An 11,269-nucleotide genomic window follows, 5' to 3' on the forward strand; every position below is an offset into this window, starting at 1 on the left:
ACGTCCAAATACAGTACATATGTGTTCTGTCCAATGCGAATAAATGTGTGACTTCGCTATATACGTTGAAATTAATTTCTACTTCACATGTTTGAAAACTTAGGTAGCATTCTATGAATAGAATATTTAATTTCAATAAATGTAAACATTTCGTGTTTAATATTGACTTATTACCGATTGTGTTAAATCACCATGAAAAACCACAAAATAAGATGCGATATACCCCCTAAATTGAAAAAAATGAATTGAATGTGATGACTGCAAAGATCAGCCTCAATCTGTACGCCTTCTTAAACATTTCACGTGCCTGCTGACTGCTGACCTACGAATATATCCCATCATTTTGACGCTATAGTCGAGATCGCAATAGCCATAACCATAGCACTGACCAGCAGATATAACATTGGAGCGAACAGTCTTCCTGTATTTCCAGTATTACACAGATCTATGTCACAGCAATCTCTACAGAGTTCAACCACTTGTAAACCTAGGTATTTAAAAAAAACGATAAAATATAAAACGTCAAAAATGTGATATTGACGGGTACAAGGGTAACTGCTGAAACAGAGACAGGTTCATATTGCAAAACAAGCTTTCAGAGCACTTCGAAAAAAGTACAGAATCCAGTTGAGGGCAATATCTTATGTTCTGGTGTGTTAAGAAAGTGTGCAGATATCATTTCTCTAATGCAAAAAAACTATGTCAGATTTTGTTGTCATAAATTAGGTCTTGTATGTAAAATGAGCCATTAGCATTACCCACAAGTCTTTGTTCCATACATCCATTTGCACACAATGATGCATTGATACAGCCTCTGAAGAAAGTCTTCACACCACCAAATTCGTTTTTGCGAACAACCTTGGGAATTTAAAAAAGTAATATTACAAGGCAGGTGTAAGAAAGACAAATCGAAATACACACGTCAGAATTAAATAGTACAGAATTTCACATTGACTCTAAAATAGCCACGATGAAGACAGACTTAAAACTAACCCGTAAGTAAACTTACCTGGCAGCGCGGAGAGATATCTGATGAAGAACACTCCATTGTATCTTCTCCAAAACTGATTTGACATTTATATCCGTTACAATGATAGCACTGTAACGCTATGGACACATTGCATGCCAGACCTTAAAAAGATAATGTGCAATTTAATGTAACATCTATCTTCAAAACGACGTAAAAATTGGTATTTTAAATAATTTAAAGTAGTCTCTGTCACGAAACACAATGTCCTCATTGACATAGAGGATGTTGACCGTCGATGCTTACATTGCGTCATAAATGTTACACAAATTACTTCAAGTACACAGTTATAGAAAGTGTAAAGTCGACCACCTGTTGTAATTGCCCGGACAAGTTGCATGCCCGTTAAAAAGTGATCGCCAAGCCAAAGGTGTCGATCACAACGATAAAGTATCAATGGTAAACAATAACGAGAAGGTTTTGGTACTAATATTTATTTTAACATGCTCTTCGCTAACCACACGCAATCGTCCGTGACAAAAAGTATGAGAATATACATACATACACACAACACACACACACACACACACACACACACACACACACACATGTACATCCAGCCAGCCAGCCAGCCAGCCATTCGTACCTACATGCGTGCGTGCGTGCGTTGGTGCGTGCATCCTACCTACCGACCTACGAACGTACAAACCGCCGTGCATGCATGTATGCATGCATCCTACCTACCTACCTATCTACCAAACTACAAAGCGCTGAAGCCTGATTCATTATCAAGTCTAACTTTTTTCTGGCATTAAAAGATATGGTAAGGAGTAATATTAAGTGGCGAGCTCCTCTCACCTACAAAGTTTCAATTTAAAGACTCACTGGTTTGTCAATGCATATGATGTGCAAACGTGACTCAACTGTGCCTCTGAGAATAAAATTGCTTATTGGTCTTGACGCGTTATGAATAATTTTGATTGTTTGACAGAGTGATTAATTGATTGATTGCTTGTTAAGTGGCACGAATCATCCATAAAATGTAAAATGTACATTGACTTACCCAGGACTACCGGTATTATAAAGAAAACCACTCTCGACATTGCGTTCTTGCTGGCCGTTCAATTCTTGTACGGTGTAATCTAACAGTAGGGTAAGACGAGTAATATTAATCGTGTGATTTCAATATTACTCATGGCAATTTCCACAATTTCCTCTTATTATGCTCTTTGGAAATATTTGATACATCCACTTTTTTCCATTTTTTAATTTGTTAATATGATGCTTGTGTGGGAATAGATAATACATGAAGACGAGGACTTATAGAGAATAGCGTAACCTATAAATGGAACAAATGACAATGTTGCGAACAACCCACAAAATCGGATTATCTTGGAGAGCATAGTATGGTTGGTTTGAAGGTTTATGTGGTATTCTTGTTTCAAAACAACGATAACGGTGGAAGCCATAATGAGATCTATTTCAGTTGCATTTATTCGATAAAGTTGCTATTATTTACCGGCTAATCACGATCTCCGATAGCACGTCGTCATTCTTTTGTAGACTAGCATATGATCATTACTTAATGGTGCTAAATATCATTCAGAGCACATAGATACTAATACTCAAGCTACAAGTCAACCTCCTATCCCAATACATCATCATTTTATGGTCGCGCGCGACTGAACGCCACCCTACCCTTTCCCTGTCACGAGATTCGCATGCCATGGGTTCTGTGTCCTATGACAAGTAAACACCGTGATGTATGTTGGTTTTGTAATACTCAGCAGTGCAAGAATACCCTACAATTATATACTTGTAAATTGGACTACACTCTCTTGTGCGACTAGTGTTTTTTCCACAGTTGAATAAAACTTTTTAGACCGTTCGCACTAATCATTTTAAACTACGCCCTACTCATATAGAAAAAGAGGAACCTTTTCGCCAAAATGTTCATTGTAGTGCATGAATTATACCCTCCCTTATCGATTGCATACTCGTGCAAGTAAGTTTGCGATCATAGTTACAGAATTTAACAATTGTCATGGTCCTATGCGGTACAAAATTGCCTTCGAAAATTTCTATTGTTAGACGTTTACAATTTAGCAAATTCGGCTTATTATAGATATCAAAGACAAAGTGAGGGATTTTGCATGAAACCTTACAAAGAATAGTTTTGCGCCGCATATTTCTTTTTGGAGCAAATTAAATACACCGAAACGCAAGATTTGCAAGTCAATAATTCTTTTGCACATCCCAAAACTACAATAGAAGTGACACCTCAGAGAAAATATACATGCGGTGCGCAATATTTAAAACAAATGCAAATTCAAAGACTGAATTACAAATCTCTATCTTCTGTTAAAATGACATTTCAATTATCATAAATTAAAAGTTGCGTTCACAATGCAAACTAACACATCGAACCTACATAATTAAGTTGCACCTTAAAATATAGAAGCCTTTCCAAGGACCGATAAACGTACAAGTTTTTAATGCATGCTAACTACCTTGGCCGAATTAAACATATGGACACTAGAACGAAATAAACTTCTTTAAGGTAGTATGTCCCTCGAAAATGAAAGGACTTAAACTTTGCTGAAACTTTTCCGAGGGACTCTTTCAACTATCCTCTTTCAAAATCACGATTAAACATTGAGGTCACCGTGCAAATGTTGGTACAAGAGAAATAAATTACCTAATATTATATTATTTACCGATATCTGAAATTCAAAATGGCAGCCGCCCGTGTTACCTCTGTGAAGAAAAATAAAATGTTCGATTTTCAAAAAACAAACAAGGTGAAAGTTTTTACTCCAAGAGCTTTAAAATGAGCCCCCCACAAGTTGTAGATCAGAAAGAATTGTAAAATTCAAGAGTCTGAATATCTGCCCCGATGCACATTCAACCTTAAGTTACTCGGATCATTATTTCTCGTGAGTGGCTGCACCAAACTGTAGACCATAAGCTTAGTCTACTCACCTTGCGTTATCGGTTTCAGAGGTGTGTTGATGTGGAAACGGGGACACTCGCGGTGGCTTATATAGGACGAATTCCAACTCTTGATTCAAAGGTCACGAACTTTAACTCCTTTAACTTTATGACGTGGGTTTTATAAATTTGACAAAGGTAGCGAGGCAGAATTACGTCATTAGCACTTAATATAAAACGTTTAACATGTCTGCATGAACTTCCAGTCTTCGCGCAAAAACTGTCACAGGCCACCCAAACAGTAGTATATTGTAATACCTATGATAATTATTTTTCTCGGTCAATATTGAATTTATGTGGATGGCGGCTATTTTGAATTTCAGATAAAATTAGGTAATTTATTTCTCTTGTACCAAAATTTGTAGTCGGTCTAAGAGCGAGTATCTAGCTAAACAAGAAATATGAGCGTCGGTCCGTTGTTGACCGTACCATTCGGAGTGTCTTTGCACCACTCCAGTCTTCTGAATATATAAGAAATACCACCTCCTGACAAGTCCTTACCAGCAGAACTATAATCTAGCATAGAGTCAGGTTTTTTTCCGGAAAGGGAAGTTACGGCACTTAAACTTGCTTCTGACAAAATAACGAAGAAATTGTATCTATGACAACGTATTCAATTGAGATTAAGATCAGAAGTCTTGAGTAATAATTGAGTTGCCACATTTGTCGCTTGTTTGGTACCTTATGAAAAATAATATTTATCCCCTGATCTCATGGTTGACGGACGGACATGGTTTGGAATAGAAATACAGATTCAATGTGTTTCCTGCCGAGCCGTTCCTAACAAACAAGAGTGGGCAAGGGTAGATCAGTGATCGCCAGTTTAAAGGGACTGTCAAGCGGCGATTCATAAATGTCCATTGTCCTTATTCTAATATTGAAATTTATTTTTGTTGTCAATCGGCTAAAATGGTTCGTTACATTACATGTTCGAATCAAAACTGTTTGAAATTCAAACATTTCTCATTAAGGGAAGGCTGCATTGACTTGCGTGGTACTGAAACCGAGTTCTTGCTGACCAACTCGAGTGACAAAGAGAAGACTTTTAATCCCCAAGGTGTGAATGTTCCTTGTTATGTTTATCTTATCCAGCTGGTGCCATTGTAGTGCCATTGTAGGAAAGGCAGGTCTGTGAAATTGATCCTCTGGGGAAGTCGGGTATTCCTAAGTTAATGGAGGTTTCCCGTAATGTTCCTTGAGGTGACCAACGGTTGAATGTCAGTTCCGATATGAACGTGACTTCACTAAAGAAATGCTAATAAACATTTTTTTGAAAATGATAATAAAGGCTTATAATTCTCAAAATCTTCAAGAAATGGTATTACTGGATATTTGCATGTCGTCATGAAGGGAATTGCACCTGGATTGTACCAGTGCAACTTGGGCCCTGTTACACTATACGCCCATGACCATAATAGTACGATCACGAAAAAGTATGAAGGCAGATTGAATGAAAGAATGTTGAGTACTTCATCTCTACTTGCGCGAACAAAACAGATATCGATCCACATTCCACAGAGTTAAGTAATAAATATAATACTATATTTTGAAAAGGAGATAAAATGATAAGGACAACTTGAAATAAGACACATGTATCACTTAATAGCTATGGGCTTTAATAGATATTGATATGCATAATATGATATAAAGTATAGGTGCTAGAAAATCTTACTATATCAGTGTCCAAGTCGCTGCAAGACTTTTAAGTTCATAAATATCTGAATCATTTTATGCTTGCCCAAAGTTCAAATACTTTGACCTCACTCGCTACTCCAGCATGATAGTGTTGCAAGTTTTTATGAGTTTATTGCAGTAATCTCTGGACCCATAGTTTGAATACATTATAAATAAGTAAGTTTGAGCGGCCATGTTGGCACATTAACATCACCTCAGAAGCTAGGCACATCAGCGAGCACACAGGTGAGTAGACACCGAATGTCTCAAGATTGTTTTCGTCCTTTAACAAAAACCAACAACAACAAAACAAAACAAAACCGCTGAGCGATAAGAAATAATGTGTGAGTTAGAATACAAGTCACATTTGTTTCATTTTTTGTGACCATCTATTAAATCTTTACAAAAATGCCCATGGAATTTCGGCTTTATTTAATGATTCTTTTAGAAAAAAACGAGGAAAGTGTTTTTCGAGGCTAGGGTCGGTTGAAGAAGTTGAAAGTTTATTTTTGCCATCAATTGAAAAAAGGCTGAACCAAGAATTCCCCTTCTGACAACGTCATCTTATTTGGAATAAGGATAATGGGAATATAATCTATAAACATTTAGTGTCTTTACAATTACTAAGCCATCAGAAAGGCTTCTTTATCGGTATGGTATATCTACATCTCATTGCTTACTTTGTTAATTGTTTATATCGATCCGACACAACATTTTTCTGCTCTAGTTGCAATGCCATTTTTATAATGATTTAAAAATTAAATAGCTCGGTGTCTGAATGTTGCTTCCAATCGTAAATTTGATAAGCCTTTTATGCGTAAATGTTGTACATTTTCTGCTTTGATGTATTTTTTCTTGCATCGCTTTGGAAAATAAAATTTATCCTTTGAGGCTTTTTTTGGATTGCCAGAGCTTGATAGAAACGTTATCTGTACCTAAAGGTAAAGCTTTGAAAAGACAAACAAACAAATGGTATAGTGTTGAATATTTCACGCTGTTGGTGTGGGACTACACGAGGAGGGAGGAGGGCTATTGTCTGGTATGTCATCACCAATACTACGTTCATGTCAACAGCTTTGAAACCTTTTACAGTGAATTTCATAAAAGCTTGGAATCACAACGTGCTTGGGTGATAAGGAGAACGTTTCTAGCGATAGGAAATGACGCCACCTGCATTCATTACAAACGTTCTCCTTCGATAAATTTTGCAACAATTTAACCCAATACAACACACTACCGCTGTCAACTTCGTCAGTGTTGCCGCGCTCCCATTGAAAAATTCGTACACTACACTTACTGCTTTAACATTCTTATATTGCCTTTATGACATTTCCCTGCGATAAAACTGCACAGCACGTTAATGCTTACTATACGTCTTTTTCTCGGACCAGTGTGTAGGGGTCGGTAAAACGATTATTATTTCCTACATTGAACGTGTTCTCTAAGTGAGAACACTGGGTTAAATTGTTGCAAAATCTATCAAAGGAGATAGTTTGTAATGGATGCAGTTGGCGTCACTTTTTTTCTATCGCCAGAACCATTTTTCTAATCACCCAAGCACTGTAATTTCAAGCAGTTATAAAATTCACTACACTTGAACGGTTTATCTATTGGTAAATTTTAGATTAATGCAGTACGGATAGCCGTCTTAAAGTTTGTCAATTATCGTGTATCATACTCTAGTCACTGTATATAGTTTTTCGCTTTGTAACTATGACAACAAAAGCATGTGCACGAGTATGTAATGATCAAGATTGGCGAAGTAGCGCAGTGCCTTGACATTTTTGCCAAAAGGTTCCTCTTCCACTAAATGAGGAGTGCATACTTCAAAAGATTTATGTCAGTGTTCAAGAGTTACGTAGCTCTTGAGATTGCGATTGGGCAATAAAAAAACAATTTATCAAAATGTTAATTTTCAGGTCAGCGTACGTTGTACTGACCTAATGTTTAGCTCGCCTGCTACATTAGTTGATAACAATATACAAGCATGGAAATCTTAACCTTTTACTTCATAAGTCTTATCACGTGTCATCGTATTTAAAGTTCTTTACTTGAAAGCACCTTGCGCGAAGAGACATACAGATGCACCGAAAAACTCTCTGGTTTCTATGGACACAACGTTAATTGCTCTACAGGGTATTTCAAAATGATTGCTTCAATATCTGATTTTTAACATTTTTGCACAACTTACGCACGTCTGTTTATTTAGTGCTCACCTGCATGAAAGATCTTATCCCTTACGATGAATGCTAGCTACCAAATGCTTTGACATTGTGTTTCAACAGTAGGTCAGGCGTGGTGGGTTTGCATTTGGTACTCTACCAAAGCAACCTTATGGAAAAAGAACAGTCGAGGTGTTATTTTCCTACTATTTCTAAATTTATCTGCAATTCCGCATATCCCTTTGTGTTGTGTATGACTAATTCCTGCACATAAACGAGACAGAGAGAGACAGAGAGAGGGGGGGGGAGGGAGAGAGAGAAGTGTGTGTCTGTGTGTGTCAGTGCACCGTGGGGATCTCACACTCTGTATTACTCTTCTTTCTTATAGATTACGTTATAATAAAATAAGACTGATCGACCACAACACCATGTCTCGTGTGCTTTTATCATATTTGTATTAGGTAAGTCGTGGAAGATTATATCATGAATCCTTGCCTGTTGTAAGGTTCCAAAATTCACAAATTATAGGAGTACTCTCGTTGTATTTCTATTACGTTCCTCCAAATATCAATAATGAGCACGCAAGAATTTTTGAGTGGAAGCCATCAGTGCTGAGGAAATTACACTCGCTATATGTGAGAGAAAACAGGTTCCGAACTTGACAATGTGTTTGTAACCCGGCAAGCTGAATTTATAACATCATGAATTCTTTTTTGTCACGTGTGCTGTCAGCCGTATACCTCAAAACGTGCTACTGAACTGTGACCCAGCTTAGTAAGCCCTGCAAATGACGATGTATACGCCAGTTCGTGAACTCGTTTCGCTTGCCTCTGACATTGACGGCGCAACTTGCAACGTAGATGACCCACAGCGAGTGAGGAGTGTTTAGTTCCTCATGCGCCCCTTATTATCACTGATCGCGATATTCCGACTTATCTCACTTAGTGTAACAGCAAAAGCTACGTTTACCGTTTGATTAGTATCATACATTCGTAAGACAGTAAGAAGCAGGATGAACTCGATATCTTGTTGGGGACGTTGAAACAGGTCTGGAAAAGGCCCGGTGTTTGTTAGCAACAACTGCTGAATCTTAAACAATGTTTTGTGATGTTGAAGTTGAACTTGTATGGTTTTGTATTTTCATAGGCTTTGCAGGCAACTTGTCTGATGCATTAAAATGCTATTCGTGTCATGGAGAGAAATGTCGAAGCAGATTTGAAGGCACAGAAATCGAATGTCCTTCCTCTTTGCTCTCTCCACGTTGCAAGGTGAGTGAACGAAAATGCATCCGATCTCAGTATCTGCCCCAGTGCTCCTTTGAATCTAAAAATGAAGATTTATATCAACATGTACATGTATGACTTGTTACACGCATGCGTGTAGTATGTACACTCATACAGAGTATTCGTTATTATTTTTATTCATTTCCCAAGGTTCTTCGAATCAAAACTTTCAAGGGTGTGAAAACTTTCATCAGGAGTTGTGCCAATGCCACGCAGTGTCCGGACGAATGTGTGCAGTTTGATTCCATTGGTAACGAAATAAGTTAATCTCTTGCAAACAAGAACCTATAAACAGCATTGAAATCATGACAAATGCATTCTAATGCCACAATGATATTTGTGATATGAGGATCATAACATCTTCACAATTTCGAAGCACAACTTTATTCCACAAATGTTCATAACGAGTGTCCCATCTCTCCACTTTATAAATTTTACGGTGTTTTGAAGACTAAGTAGTTTACCATGACCAAATCTTTAGATCTCTTGTCTTTAAGATCAGCTTTTTGTTTTATAACAACGACGATGATGATATTCATTGTGTGTGTTTAAATATCTAGAACTCACAGCTACCAGATGTGAAGATTGCTGCGACACAGATCTGTGTAACACCGGGAACAAGGGGGCGCTGTTTACACCATTTACAAGTCTGATGGTCGGCGGTACTATAATGGCTCTTGTTATTCCGGCTATAGCTATCAAATGAGAGGATAAAATCGACTGTCAGGGGAGAGCTAAGCATTTGAAATGTGACGTTTTTCCATTAAAGGCTACAAAATGCAGAAGTCGCAACTGTATATAATAGAATCATGCGAAAAACTTTGCCGTCCATATAATGCTTTAATCTAGAAATCTCAACCAATTTTATTTTGCACCATTACAAGATAACATACTCGGTTATGAAGTCGTCATAATAACAATTATACCAAGATAAATATGCAAGCATGTACAAAAAATATGTATAACGATTTAAGTTACTGTTTTGTTACTTTTGATGAAGAACGATAAGGAAAACCTTTACTTCATATAAAAATCTGAGGATGGCTTTCATGTTTACTCCTGCAACAAAATAAAAAGAAGTCGTACATTTTAGATGAGAGAGTTCCAAGTTTTAAAACAATGAGACCATTGAGAGGACCTTTTTGAAGAAAATAAAATATTTAACATTTTCCTCGCCATGATGACGAACTGAAGGAGCATCAGCTAATGTAATCGATTGATTTCGTTTAGATTAAGGATTAACGCTAGACATTAAATGGAATGTGGCATTTGTTCTATGTAACTTCGTTCGTAAATTTCTTCATATGTAGGCAAGTTGACTCCGTCGCAATTACCTGAAAGTCCAACGTAAATATAAAATGTTGTTTCATGCCAATGTTTGCGTGGTATTAAGACACTTACAGGTACACAATGCAATGATGGATAGAACTTCTTAGCATTATATCTTGACGTCTAAATGTTAGGTAAATTTTCGAATTTTGAGTAAAGTTTACTTCAATAAATCATATCGTCTTGTAGACGAATAGTTGTTAAACAGAATATGTTTATTCTGGTTTCACGTAGATTGTACATCTACACACCATTACCTACAAATACTTATAATAAACTCAAGCATACTTCAGGCATAAATAAGATGGCAAAATGATATGAACTATGGAAAGAGTGATGTTCAAATTCAAGGTTTGAAGCGCTAATAGCGAAAGGAAGGAAAGAATTTCTGTCACAATTTCTGTAAACGCAAGGCACCCGGTTGAAGTTAGCGGAAGAGGGACAGAATGCCAATTGTTATAATTGTGCAAAAATGTGCGCGTATACGGTCCATCTGTTAATTTGGCCAAAGTTATTTCGGTGTGTACCAGTTTTTTGCATGTACTATAAGTAAAAGCTACTTTCTTTTAAACAACCCAGTATTAGTAGGGTTCGTTATGTAGTCTGTTCACCGCAGCTCAGAGAAAACTTACAACCTTTGCCGAATTGAACTCGAGAGGGCGCGATTGATCTCGCCATCCAGAACACAGACAAGAAGAAAAAAAACTACTAGAAACGCGGCAAGCGGTTTGATGTCATGGTCGTCTCGATAAACTACATATGGCCTTTTCATATTAATATGAGCTCCACAAGTGACAGACTTTTTTTAGACTTCGTGCATAATTGATAATTACATGGTATTATGCGAAAAGTAGGACGAGATT

Source organism: Ptychodera flava, chromosome 2, assembly GCF_041260155.1.
Source record: "Ptychodera flava strain L36383 chromosome 2, AS_Pfla_20210202, whole genome shotgun sequence".
NCBI lineage: Eukaryota > Metazoa > Hemichordata > Enteropneusta > Ptychoderidae > Ptychodera > Ptychodera flava.